Below are 14,412 nucleotides of genomic sequence, written 5' to 3' on the forward strand. Positions count from 1 at the left end.
AAGCCCCATTCCCCAGCTGTGTATCTTCCAGTCCAAGATTAAAGAAGAGGCTGCACCACGCCTGATTCAGGGCTGAGGTGGGGAGGAGACCTTCAGAAAGCACGTGCAGTGAGCTGCAGCCCTCCACACACACCACCACGGAGCCGGGGAAACCAGACACGGGCTGGGCCTTCTCCAGGCCGCCCCTGGACACTTGCTGGGGCTCCGCACATGGCTGCCCGGACCCACCCATTGGGAGGAAGGCAGGGGTGTGGCCTGGGGGCACCTGTCCCTGGCTCCTGGGGGCCCTTTGCCCAGGCCCGTCCTGGAGCTTGTCCTCCGTGCCAGGAAAAGGCTGGATGAAGCGAGACCTAAGCCCCCCGCAGCCCCCAACTCCAACATGTTCTCACCCTCGGCACTGTTGACGTTTTGGGTGAGTCATTCTTCGCAGGGGCGCTGTCTACGCACTGTAGGCGGTGGAGCAGCATCCCTGGCCTCCCCTTGCTAGGTGCAGCGTCATCCCACCCCCACAGCCAGTCACCAAACCACCCCCGATTGAGACCCACGAGCCCCCAGCCACCGTGGATGGCTTTGCCAGCTCCTGGGTGCGCCGCCCTCCCTGGGGGGGATCCTGCCCCATGCCGAGTCCTGGGAGCATTGGGAGTTCCTGTTTCACCCCAAACATCCCACAGGGGTGTACCTCCGCCTGGAAGGGCGCCACTACAGATCCATCACCTCCCATTCTGCCTGGAGTTCAGCCGCACAGGACGGGTTGGGTGTTGCTCCTGTGCCTGCTGGGACAGAGTACTACACACTGAGGGCCTTCAGACAACAGACACCCTCGCCGCAGTGCCTCCCAGCTGCATCCCCAGAGCATGATAACGGTGTCCCTACACTCCTGACTCACCCTCTGCCATCCCTGGGACCCTCACCACCCCCTGGAGCCTCAGTTACCACTTGTGAGCTGATGGGTCCCCGCCCAGGCTCTAGCCCAGGTTTCTGGACCGTCAGACTCACATACCTACTCACCCACCCACCCACCCACCTCCCACCTCCAGAGCACCTGGGATCCACAGGCACCTCGGACTCAACACACCCAAGCAGAAGCCAGCTCTGAGGCAGCCGGCAGTTCTCCGGTGCCCCCTCTCCCCGCTCCATGATAGTCACCCAGTCCTCTCCCTCCATCTGCGTGGCTTGGCCTTGGTTCCACCTCTTTGTCCCTTTCTGCCTCCTTGCCGCTGCCACAGCCTCGATCCACGCCCTACTCGTGACAGTGATGAGCCTTGGAAAATGCATACCTGATCCTGCCATGAGGCCACACAGAGCCCTCCTTGGCTCCTGGGGGCCCCTGGAGGAAGCCCATTCCTCTCGCTCCCTGCTCATCCCACCCTAGGTTACTTGCCGGGCCCCTGCCCACATCCCTCCTGGACCACAAGCAATGCCAACCAAGATGCATTCCCAGCCCAGTTAGCGACTCTTACAGCCTCTTTAAACACCTTGTTACACAGAGGAAATCAAAGCAGTATCTTCAAAATAACATTCACATCAATACAGATCAGCCCCCACAGAATATGGCTAAAGCAGGGCTCAGAGGAAAATATATTGCCTTAAATAGTTACATTAATAATAATCAAAACAAATAAAGTATCTAACATACGAAGTTAGTAAAAGAACAATCAGAACGGTAAGGAAGGCAAGAGGAAGAATTTAGTAACAACTGAAGCAGAAATTGATAAATGTGAAGTCAGAAGAACAGATGTTTGAAAAAGATACATAAGCTATTAGCTAGCCAATTAGTAAAAATGAAGGACGTGTAAATACACACAGAAAAGAAATGAGGACGGGGAAATAACTTAAGCTATAGAGGAAGTTAGAAGTACTAGAAAAGGTTACTCATTTTAATAAAAATAAATTTGGAAACTTGACAAATTACTTTCTAGGATGATATAAGTAGAATTGCGATACTTAACACATACTAAAAACATTGCCACTTATCTGAAATTCAGATTTAATTGGGCAGGCTTTATTTTTATTTGCTAAATCTGACAAGCTTAAGTATAAATGACAAACGGGTCCAAGAAAGAGCAAAGGTCTAGACATGTCAGTGATCACAAAAAAAAACTGAGAACGTGGCAGAACACTGGCCTACCTCAAATGCCCTTCTGGAAAGTTTCCCAGGCGAGGTGTGTCCTGCCATTAGGATCAGAGGCCTCTCTTGCCAGTTAAGCTGCCACAGTGTAGAGCGAGGAGGAACATTTCCACATTCACTTTATGAAGTCAGCATAGGACTAGCCCCAAACTTGGCAAAGCACACCAAAGACCAATTGTGTTTGGGAAACTCAACACAAAACTCCTCAAACAAATACAAGAAAGGAGACTCCAAGCAACACATTCAAAAGGACAGGGTGTCCGGGTAGGGCCGACACCATTACTGCTGGGAATGTCCATGAGAGGGACTTGTACTCCTCTTTCACCAGAGGAGAAAAATCACAGAGTCCTCTCCATGGAGAGGCATTTGACAAAATTCAACACTCATTCTTTTTTTTTTTTTTTCGCAGTACGCGGGCCTCTCACTGTTGTGGCCTCTCCCGTTGCGGAGCACAGGCTCCGGACGCGCAGGCTCAGCGGCCATGGCTCACGGGCCCAGCCGCTCCACGGCATGTGGGATCTTCCCGGACCGGGGCAAGAACCCGTGTCCCCTGCATCGGGAGGCGGACTCTCAACCACTGCGCCACCAGGGAAGCCCTCAACGCTCATTCTTGATTTAAAAAAAACAAAACAAAAAAACCCCCCACAGACAAAACAACAACAAAACGCTGAATAAAATGGAAATAAATGGATATTCCCTTAACATGAATAAATATCTCAAAACAACAGTAACATCTGTTGGACACTGACCATGGCTAGGTGCTACTCTATTGCTTTACATGTATTAATTCACGTAATTCTCCCTAATGAAAGGGAGCTATGATGAGCCCCATCTTACAGTGAGAATACTGATGTACTAAAGCTCCCAGGGCCCTGTGGAGTAAGTGCCAGAGGTGGAAACTGGGGAGACAGATGGAGAAAATGAGTCTTGACCCCATACCATATACAGAAATTAATTTGAGATGAATCTTAGGCCTAAATGGGAAAACTAAAATAAATGCCTGGGCAACCAGTCCAGAATCATTTATTACAAAGACCATCATTTTCCTCATTGAATTGTATCAGTGCTTTTGTGAAACAAACAAAAAAACTCAAGTAAACCAAGCCATCAGATTTTAAAACACACTGTAAACATACAGTAGGTTAAAACAGCATATGAATAAACCTCAGAAATCAATCAACCACAACACAAAGTTCACAAAGAAATGCAAACATATGGGAATTTTGTCTGCTAAAAGAGCATTTTGAAGCAGTAGGAAAAAGATGAATTGCTGACAATCAGTATTAGAACAAGTGGGTAGCCACCTGGAAAACAGTAAAGTGGGACCCCGGCCTTTTATTTATACCAAATGAAATGCCAGTTGGACCAAAGATTTAAGAGTTAAAAATAAAACCATATAAATATTGTAAAAAAATGGGAGAAAAAAATTTTATTTATGTTCTTAGAGCGGGGAAGTCCTTTTTTAGGCACGACATAAAATCAAGAAGCCATATTAAAGGGACTTCCCTGGTGGTCCAGTGGGTAAGACTCCACACTCCCAATGCAGGGGGCCTGGGTTCGATCCCTGGTCAGGGAACTAGATCCCGCTTGCTGCAACTAATAGTTCGCGTGAGGCAACTAAAGATCCCACGTGCCACAACTAAGACCTGACGCAGCCTAAATTAATTAATTAAAAAAAAAAAGAAGCCATACTAAATTGGGACTTCCCTGGCAGTTCAGTGGTTAAGACTCTGCCCTTCCAATGCAGGGGGCAGGTTTGATCCCTGCTCGGAGAACTAAGATCCCACATGCCATGCGGCATGGCCAAAAAATTAAAAAAAAAAAAAAAAAAAGAAATTTGAACACATAAAAATTTTAAATTTTGACGTGAAAAATATTTCAAAAGACCAATGAAAACCTTGCAGAAAGACAGTTTCAATACGTGATCTGGGGCTGGTTACTTCAATATTTAAATATTTAATATCAAAGACCAAGTATCCATTAGAAAGATGCACAGGGATATGACTCATTAGACCACAGAAAGAGAACTACAAATCGCCATTTCAACATATAAAAAATGGCTCAACCTCACTGATAAATGCGCCAATTAAAAAAACAATGAGGCTTCCCTGGTGGCGCAATGGTTGAGAGTCCACCTGCCAATGCAGGGGACGCGGGTTCGTGCCCCGGTCCGGGAAGATCCCACATGCCGCGGAGCGGCTGGGCCCGTGAGCCATGGCCGCTGAGCCTGCGCGTCCGGAGCCTGTGCTCTGCAACAGGAGAGGCCACAACAGTGAGAGGCCCGCGTACCGCAAAAAAAACACACAAAAAAAAACCAGTGAGATCCACAGGGACAAAGCAAATGGCTCCAGCCCAAAGGCTTCCTCTGTGAACACTTCCAAACACTGACGGAACAAGTCAGTCTTACACAAACTCTTCCCGAGAACAGAACAGAGAAAACACTGCCCAACTTTTAATAAGGCCAGCATAATCCTGAGAACAAAACCTGACAAAGAAACTTCATGAAAGAAAAGTACAGGGTGATTTCATTCATGCACAGAGATGCAAAATTCCTAAATGAAATCTGAGCAAGCCAAATTCATATATATAAATTCATCACTACCAATTTGGGTTTATTCTGGGAATGCATGATTGGTTGAACATTACAAAGTCAAGCAATGCAATTCACTGTATTAACATACTAATAGAATAAAGAAGAAAAATCATTCACCATCTCAATAAATGCAGAAAAGCATCTGATAAAATTTGCCAACTTTCACAATAAAAATTCTCAGTAACTAGAAATAGAAGAAAACTTCCTTAATTTTATAAGTTGCGGCTACAAAACCCTACAGTAAACATCATACTTCATGGTAAAACATACAAGCCTTCCTTTTGAGATTGAGACCAATTCCTTTTGAGATGGAAACATGCATTGCTAGCTTTCATCATTTCCTGTCCATACTGAAAGCGAAGTCCTTGCCAGGGCAATAAGGTGAGAAAAAAGAACAAAAGGTATAATTGGAAAGGAGGCCGTAACACTGTCAATATCTGTAGATACTTAACAGGTAAACTGTTAGAAATAAGTCAACTGAACAAGATCACTGGAATCAAGGAAAATATACAAAAATCAATGATATTTCTACATCATTCACAAATAGAAAACACTTTTTTGAACTGAAATCACTTACAATAGCATTAAAAAAAAAAAATCCATGCCTAGAAGTAAAACTAACAAGTATGCAAGACCTCTACACTGAACGCTGCAAAATATAACCAAAGAATTTGAAGAAAACGAATAAATGGAGGATTATACTACATTCATGGACTAGAAGGCTTAGTGCTGTGAAGAAGCCAATTCTCCCCACATTCACCTATAAATCCAATGCAATCCTAATAAAAATCCTCACAGGTTTGTGTGTGTGTATGTGTGTGTGTGTGGAAATTGGCAAGCTGATTCTAAAATTCATATGGAGACACCAAGGACCAGGACTAGCCCAGGCAATCCTGAGGAAGAACATGGAGAGGAATCTCCCTGGTGGTCCAGTGGTTAAGACTCCAAGCTTCCAATGCAAGAGGCCTGGGTTTGATCCCTGGTCAGGGAACTAGATCCCACATGCCACAACTAAAGATCCCATGTGCTGCAGCTAAAGAAAAAGATCCTGCATGCCACAACAAAGATCCCGCATGCTGCAACTAAGACCCAGTGCAGCCAAATAAATAAATAAAAATAAAATATTAAAAAAAAAGATATGGCCAATTAAAAAAAAAAAAAAGAACATAAAGGAGGACTCACATTACCAGATGTCAGGAACAAGCTATGGTAATTAAGGCAATTTGGTATTGGTGCAAAAATAAACTGGGCAGGGCTTCCCTGGTGGTGCAGTGTTTAAGAATTCACCTGCCAATGCAGGGGACACAGGTTCGATCCCTGGTCCAGGAGGATCCCACATGCCATGGAGCAACTAAGCCCGTGCGTCACAACTACTGAGCCTGTGCTCTAGAGCCCGCAAGCCACAACTATTGAGCCCATGTGCCACAACTACTTAAGCCCGTGTGCCTAGAGCCCACGTTCCGCAACAAGAGAAGCAACCACAATGAGATGCCTGCTTACCGCAAAGAAGAGTAGCCCCTGCTCAACGTAACTAGAGAAAGTCCATGCAGCAATGAAAACCCAATGCAGCCAAAAATAAATAAATAAAATAAAATTTAAAAAATCTATCAAAAATAAACTGGGCAATGGGACAGAACAGAAAGTCACCTGACCTCTGACAGAGGAGACACAGCAGTGCAATGGGAAAGGAATGCTGTTTCAATAAACAGTACTGAGTCAATCAGAGAGCCAGATGAAAATTGTGTATCCTAACTCCTACCTCACACCATGCACAAAAATCATTCCAGATGGTTGGCAGATCTAATCATGAAATATCACACAATAACACTTTTATAGGAAAATACAGAACAGCTTTGTGACTTGGGAGAAGGCACGTGTTTCTTAAACAGGACACAAAAAGTACTAACTGTAAAAGAAAAAAATGGATAAACTGACCTACATAAAAATTAAGAACTTCTATTCAACAAAAGACATTAAAATAGTGAAAAGGCAACCCATGGAATACGAGAGTATCTGCAGTGCTTATATCTGACAATAAACTCTTACCCAGAATAAAGAACTCCTACAAATCAATTAGAGAGCTCCAGATAACCTGATGGAAAATGGGCAAAAGACTTGAACACACCTCATAAAAGACGAGCTCTGGATGGCCAGTGAACATACAAAGAAATGCACAGCTTCACTAGTTATCAAAAAAAATGCAAAATAAATCCACAATATGCTACCACTATATACCCATCAGAATAGCCAAAATTCAAGAGACCAACAATGCCAAGTGTTGGCAAAAATATGGCAAAATGGGGACTTCCCTTGCAGTCCAGTGGTTAAGACTCCACACTTCCACTGCAGGGGGCATGGATTTGACCCCTGGTTGGGGAACTAAGATCCCACACTAACATTCCACTTCTATAAACAAAGTACAAATACAGAGGTTGTTTTTTTTTTTTTTTTTTTTAAATACATATATATATGGCAAAATGGAATTGCCATTCACTGCCGGTGGGAACATCAACTGGTAAAACTACTTTGGAAAACCAGTATTACCTACTAAAACTACCACACTCCTACCTCATGCCCAGCAATGCTACTCCTAGGAACTTACCCAATATAAATGCATATGTCTGTAACTGACCAGGACCCTATGGGGCCTTCCTGGAATAGACCCTGCCCCCTCCAATGTCCTCTGCCTGCCTCTCTGTCTATAGAAAAACTTTAGTCTCCAAGGCCTTCCCTGAGTTTCAGAGAATACATTTAATCAGAGAAGTGACAAATGCAGAAAGAAAGAAGAATAGCCAAGCAAGACAAAGTAACAATAGTTTAGCCATTAAACAAAGTCAAGGACCTTCAGTTACTCCTCAAGGGCTACAGATAATATTCTGAGCTATGTCCTTTGAGCCATTTTGCAGATACTGAAACCCCCACCAGGTGGAAGAAGTTAACTGCATGCTGCCCACTAGCACATAGACCCCAGGCCAGCTGGAACCAGAAGGATGATGATGTTGACTCCCAATTACCTCACCACCAACCTATCAGAAAAATGTCCACGACCCGACCACGCACCCTGAAACCTCCCTCCCTCACCCTGTCTTTAAAACCTGTCCCTGAGGGACTTCCCTGGTGGCGCAGTGGATAAGACTCCACACTCCCAATGCAGGGGACCCAGGTTCAATCCCTGGTCAGGGAACTAGATCCCACATGCATGCTGCAACTAAGAGTCTGCATGCCACAACTAAGGAGTCCATGTGCTGCAACTAAGGAGCTGGCAAACTGCAACTAAAACCTGGTGCAACCAAATAAATAAATTATTTAATAATAAAATAAAACCTTTCCCTGAAAGCCATCAGGGAGTTCGGGCCTTCTGAGCATTAGGTACCTGGACTCCTTGCTTGGTCTTGCAATAAATGCTGCACTTTCCTTCAGCACAACTTGGTGTCAGTAGATTGGCTTTACTGCATGAAGGCGAGCAGACCCACCTTTGGTTCGGTAACACATCTGTTCATCAAAAGACACATATAAGAAAGTTTACAGCACTAGCCATTATAGCTCCAAACTGAAAACCACCCCAAAGCGCCTCAACAGGGAAATGGATAAACAAATTCATTAGCTGAAATAATACTCAGAAAAAATAAAAAACTCAAAGCAGAACACCTCAACATGGATGAATCTCATAAACATAATATGCGCAAGCAGCTAGATGCAGAGAGCGTCGACTCTAGGATTCCACCTGTGTGAAGGACAAACCAAGCAGAACTCGCCTATGGGGTGAGAAACTGGTGGTTGACCTGAGGACGAGGGAGAGGACAGTGTCTGATAGAAAAAATGTTAGGGGTGACCAGAGTGGTGGTTCACTGGGCATGTTCACAAGCTGTACCCTGAGCAGTGCACTCTCTTGCTTACAACTTATACTTTATTTAGCAGAGTTCCATCAAAGCAGCAGGGCCCACACCATGGGAACTGGGCAAGGGGTCCCTGTAAGGCTACTGTCTCCCATGGGATGATGCAGCCTGAGGTCCATGTGGCAGAGTCAGGAGGGAAGATGCATGGAAAGTGGAGGGAGGATCCAGAGCTGACTGGAGCCCGTGAGGATGGGCTGAAGCCCACATCCCTTCTTGTTGCCAAGGGCGACAAAGGTTTCTTGTAGCAGCTGGATTGCTTTGTCACACACCTGACCCAGGAGAATGGATTGAGGGTGGACTGGGACGAGGTGGAGTGGTTGCCTGGATTCCGCTGGCGCTGATGAGCTGGGTCAGCAGGCGCGACACAAGGAGTGTGACCTACAAAAGAGGTTGCCAATTCCCTTCCGCCCTCCCAATCCTGCACAGGAATCTCTCTTGAGGTCCTAACCCAAAACACATTGGGAAGGGAATTCCGGGAATTCCGGGAATGCCGGTCAGCCTGACAGAGGCCCCACGGTGTGTTTCACTAACTGACAAAGAGCAAAAAATCTGAAGGCTCCTTACACTGATGAGGGTGTAGGGGGCCCGGCAATCGCGTAGGTTGGTGGTGAGTGTCAGCGGGTACGACTCTAGGAGGAAAACAAATGTGTCGTTTAACCAGCCCATCGGACTTCCCTGGTGGCGCAGTGGTTAGGAATCCGCCAGCCAATGCAGGGGACACAGGTTCAAGCCCTGGTCTGGGAAGATCCCACATGCCGCGGAGCAACTAGGCCCGTGCGCCACAACTACTGAGCCTGCGGTCTACAGCCCGTGAGCCACAACTACTGAGCCCGCGTGCCTAGAGCCCGTGCTCCACAACCAGAGAAGCCACCGCAATGAGAAGCCCACGCACCGCAACAAAGAGCAGCCCCCGCTCGCCACAACTAGAGAAAGCCAGGGCGCAGCAACAAAGACCCAACACAGCCAAAAATAAATAATATAAATAAATAAATTTAAAAACAAAAACAAAAAAACCCCCAGCCCATCATCTTGTGTGAATTTCCCCTACAGGTGAACCTGAACTTACTTACCAAGCACAACAGCATTTGAAGAAGCAAAAGACTGTCCACCACCTGGGGAATGACTAAGTAAATTCCTCTGTTTGAGTTTTAAAATTTTCTAATTGTAGTAAAATACAAATAACACAGGACTTCCCTCGTGGCTCAGTGGTTAACAATCTGCCTGACAATGCAGGGGACACGGGTTTGAGCCCTGGTCTGGGAAGATTCCACACGCCATGGAGCAACTAAGCCCGTGCGCCACAACTACTGAGCCTGTGCTCTACAGCCTGCATGCCACAACTACTAAGCCCATGTGCCACAACTACTGAAGCCCACATGCCTAGAGCCCGTGCTCCATAACAAGAGAAGCCACCGCAATGAGAGGTCCGTGCACCACAACGAAGAGTAGCCCCTGCTCACTGCAACTACAGAAGGCCCGTGCGCAGCAATGAAGACCCAATGCAGCCAAAAACATATAAATAAAATAAATTTAAAAAAATAACAAAAACTTTACCGTCTTAACCATTTCTAAGGGTCCAGCACAGTGGCATTAAGTACTTTCACATGGTTGCACAATCATCACCACCACCCATCTTGACCTTTTCTTGTTCCCAAACTGAAACTGTCCCCATTAATTGACAGCTCCCAGGAGTTCCCTGGTGGTCTGGTAGTTAGAATTTGGTGTTTTCACTGCCATGGCCCGGGTTCAATCCCCGGTCAGGGAACTTGCCAAAAACAACAGCTCCCCATTTCCCCTCCGCAGCCCCTGGCAACCTCTATTCTACCCTCTGTCTCTAAGAATTTGCTCTAGGGACCTCATGTAAGTGGAATCATGCAGTATTAGTCCTTTTGTGTCTGGCTTATTTCACTTAGCATAATGTGCTCAAGGTTCATCCATGTTGTAGCAGTGGTCAGAATGTCCTTCCTTTTTATGACCCGATAATATTCCATTGTACAGATAGACCACATTTGTTTATCCATTCACCTGTTGATGGACACTTAAGTTGCCTCCACCTTTTGGCTATTGTGAATAATGCTGCTATGAACACTGGAAGATCCATTGAATTTTTAAAAACCTTTTGCACATAATATTTATCTTCAACACTAATGAAAAACATAAGGCCATCTTTTCACATCTCTGCCTGTTGTGTATAGTTCAGGGGACCAAGTGCTGCAACACATAGACCCCAAAATGTACTATGGCTTACTCACAAGGGAAGTTTATTTTTTGTTCCCAAAGCAGTGCTGGATGGGTGAACAGGTGGGGATGGGGAGATCTTTCCACATGCGAGGGACCCGGTTTGGCATGGCTTCCAGTCACCTGTGCAATATTGGGAGCAGGGGGAAGGGCCTGCAGGGGGTTGCCTGTGGAGGTGTTAAGGACCAGCCCTGGAACTGCCCCACCCCCTCCGGCTAGAAACTAGTCACATGACTGCACCAACTGCAAAGGGTGCTGGGGAATGGAGTCCAGTGCTTTCGGAAGGGCACCCGGCCTGTGTGGCTGCAGAGTACCTACTGGACCTCACTTCTCTAATGGCTTCTGTCCTCTGAAATTCAGCTGGAGCCAGACTCCTCCAAGAAGCACCCACCTGGCCTCCTGCTCCCACAATGCACTACACCGATCACACCCCCTCCAGAGCAGCATGGACCATGGGGACAGGGGTCTCCCAGCAGAGGCCTGGCCCGGGGCAGGGACTCGGTCACCTGGGGCTTTGTGGGAGGAAGCAGCCTGGCAGAGGGGTCCCTACTCCCCACATTGGTCCCTTCCCCCCACATCAGCCCCTTCCCACTGTTCAGCCAACAGGAAGCCCAAGTGGGAGGCTGGAGGGGAAGTGGTGTTTCCCCTCCTCGGGAGGCTAGAGGCCTCTGTTGGTGGGGCAATTGCCTCTGTGGTGAGGGCCCCATGCAACCGCATGGCTCTCACTTTATTGGGGACCTGGCCTGGCTCCTTGGCCTCCCCCACCCTTTGTCCCTCGCTGGCTCCTATTTCACTTCCCAGCTCTCCCATTACCTGCATTTCCAAGTCCCTGGATTACTGTCCTCCAAATCCCAACTAGTACAAGGGACAGGGGACTGGCCGCTGGGTTCTGGTGCTGTCACTCCCTGGGGCTGTGGTTTGGGGAGACCACCTCTCTGAGGCCAGGGTGCCTACCGTTGATGTTTCTAGGGAGTCTATGCCCAGCTCTGGGATCTTGTGCCCTCACACAGGCGCTGCAGCACCCCAGACTCCCGACGGGCCCCTGGGAAAACCCTGCCAGGTGTTGGGGCTTCCCAGCCCGGCCAGCCCCTGGCACTGGGAAGGCCTGACGTCTGGGGCCAGGGCCACGATGGAGCCCTTCTCCTGCCAGGGCAGCTCCAGGGCCTGCCTTAGAGGGACAAGAGTAGGGTAGGGAGCCTGAGGGAGGCCATGCTTTACTTTCAGGATGAAGCCTGGCAGGGGAGGCACCTCTGCTGCTGCCCTCCACGTCACTCCTCAGACCTGAGTGCACTGCCCATCCTCTGAGCCTTTGCCCAGGCTGTTCCTCTACCTGCAAAGCCCTCTGACCAATCACACCTCTGAGGCCAGTCTGGGCGGTGACGCTGCCCCTGCCCTCCTGCCCTGACCAGGAACCTGACCCTCACCCACTGTCAAGGGCCTGGCCCAGCCTGGCTCGGCAAGGGAGGTACCGGGGCTCAGTTTGGTGGGAGGCCAGCCCTGCCTTACCTCATCTGCAGAGAGGAAAGTACCTGCCCAGGGGCCAAAGGGTGGGCCCTCAGCCCCCCTGTCCTGAGCTGGAAGCCCAGAGGTTGGGGGCAGGTGGGTGGGGTCTGGAAGGACAAGAAGCACTGACCCCATCTGCCTCCACCAGAGTCTTCTCAGCACCACCCCCAGGACTCCCACCCCCCCACTCTCATCTTAGCTCTGTTCAAATGTGCCCCACTGTGCACACTCCAGGAATCCCTGCAGACGGGATCTGCCACTGCCCCTGCCCACCCCTCTGCCAAAGGTGAGGCTGAGGAGGTAGGGAGGCCTGGCCTCCGATCCGAGTGGTCAGTGCCAGCTGGACAACGTTGAGTAACCCATGCAACCTCTGAGACTGGGGGACGACTCGAGCCCCACCCCCACAAGATGAGGGAGATGAAGAGGTGGGTCTGCATGAACCTTGGCCGAGGTTGTGACCACAAGCCTGCTGGCCCAGCTGCACTGCTCTCCCTGATGGCCTGGGTCCCTGTGTAGCCTCCGTCTCCACTGTTCTTACCCTCTGCTGCCCCCACGTGGCCACTCTTGGTGCTGCGGTGAGGGGGCTTCACTCAGCCTCCCACCCAGGGCTCCAGATCTCGTGGGCAACCCCCTGCCCCTCACTCCTCTCAGGCAGAGCTGCCCGCACTGGCGAGGGGGCGCCAACCTCTAACCCCACACTCCCTGGTGCTTTCTCCATCTAATACCTATGATGCAAATCTGACCCCATCCTACCCTGCCCAGGCCTGCCCACAGTCCCCATTCAGCACCCTTGCTACAAACGGGGCAGCGATGGCATAAGGCCTGGGCCCTGTACTAGCTTCTGGACACTCCTGGGCAAAGGGCTCAGGGACCGGGACCAGTTGGGCATCGCATTACCAGACTGCCTCTGGGGCTGTGACAGGGCAGGGTGGGGGGCCCAGGGCCAGGCTGCCAGCTTGCTTGTTCCCTACACTGGGGGAGGGTGGGTCACCCAGCCCTGTCCCTTCTCGAGTGCCCAGCGTAGCACCCCATGGAGAACCCTTCCCCTCCCCACCACAACGTGGTCATTGTTCTAGATCCCACTTTACAGATGGAGAGACAGAGGTTGGGGAGAGACCGGTCTCAGGTGACCTGCCAGTGGACGAAGGCCTCAGACCCAGGTTGCTCTGGGTGCTGTGGACCGCACAGGGCAACCGTGGGACTCCCTGGAACCGAAGCACAGCACGAGCATCAGGACACCAGGGAAGGGGCACCAAAGGCTTGTTTTCTCCCCCAACAGGCAGGGAGGGGTGTTTCAGGAGGTGTTCCAGAGACTTAGAATTACAAGCCTGGAGCTTAGAGGGTGACTCTCCACACCCAAGTCTGGACCCACCTACAGTCTCAGGCCAGGCCCAGGGTCTGGGAATCAAGGCAGCTCGGCCCTGGGGCTCCCTGTTGGGGCACCAGGACTCAGTATACTGGGAATCAGCATCATGGGCACGGGATCTGAGGTACTGGCCTTTGAATATCAGGTGCTGGAGTATTAGGGCTCAGAAGACAGGCCTCAGAATTCAAGGGTACGGAGTCTCAGGCCTGGGGAATTAAGAGGGGGGTTTCCCTGGTGGCGCAGTGGTTGAGAGTCCGCCTGCCGATGCAGGGGACACGGGTTCGTGCCCCAGCCCGGGAAGATCCCACATGCCGCGGAGCGGCTGGGCCCGTGAGCCATGGCCGCTGAGCCTGCGCGTCTGGAGCCTGTGCTCCGCAGCGGGAGAGGCCACAACAGTGAGAGGCCCGCGTACCGCAAAAAAAAAAAAAAAAAAAAAAAAAGAATCCGGGGTATGTGGGGAACAGAGCCTCGGGAACTCCACAGTGACCGCTCAAGGTCCGGGTCTTTGGTGACAGAGCAGGGCACCGGGCTTTAAAGGCTCAGGTTCAGGTGTCCGTGTCCCAGGTGTATGGTGGTAGGGATTTGTGGATCCAAGTACTGGGGTGCACATTCTTGGGAGTTTGGGAGGCTGGTCTTTGGCCCCGGGGAGGTCCTGTGTGCCCTTGGCCGCCGGCCAAGCGTGCTTCCC

Source organism: Hyperoodon ampullatus, assembly GCF_949752795.1.
Source record: "Hyperoodon ampullatus genome assembly, chromosome: 13".
NCBI classification, from domain to species: Eukaryota; Metazoa; Chordata; class Mammalia; order Artiodactyla; family Ziphiidae; genus Hyperoodon; species Hyperoodon ampullatus.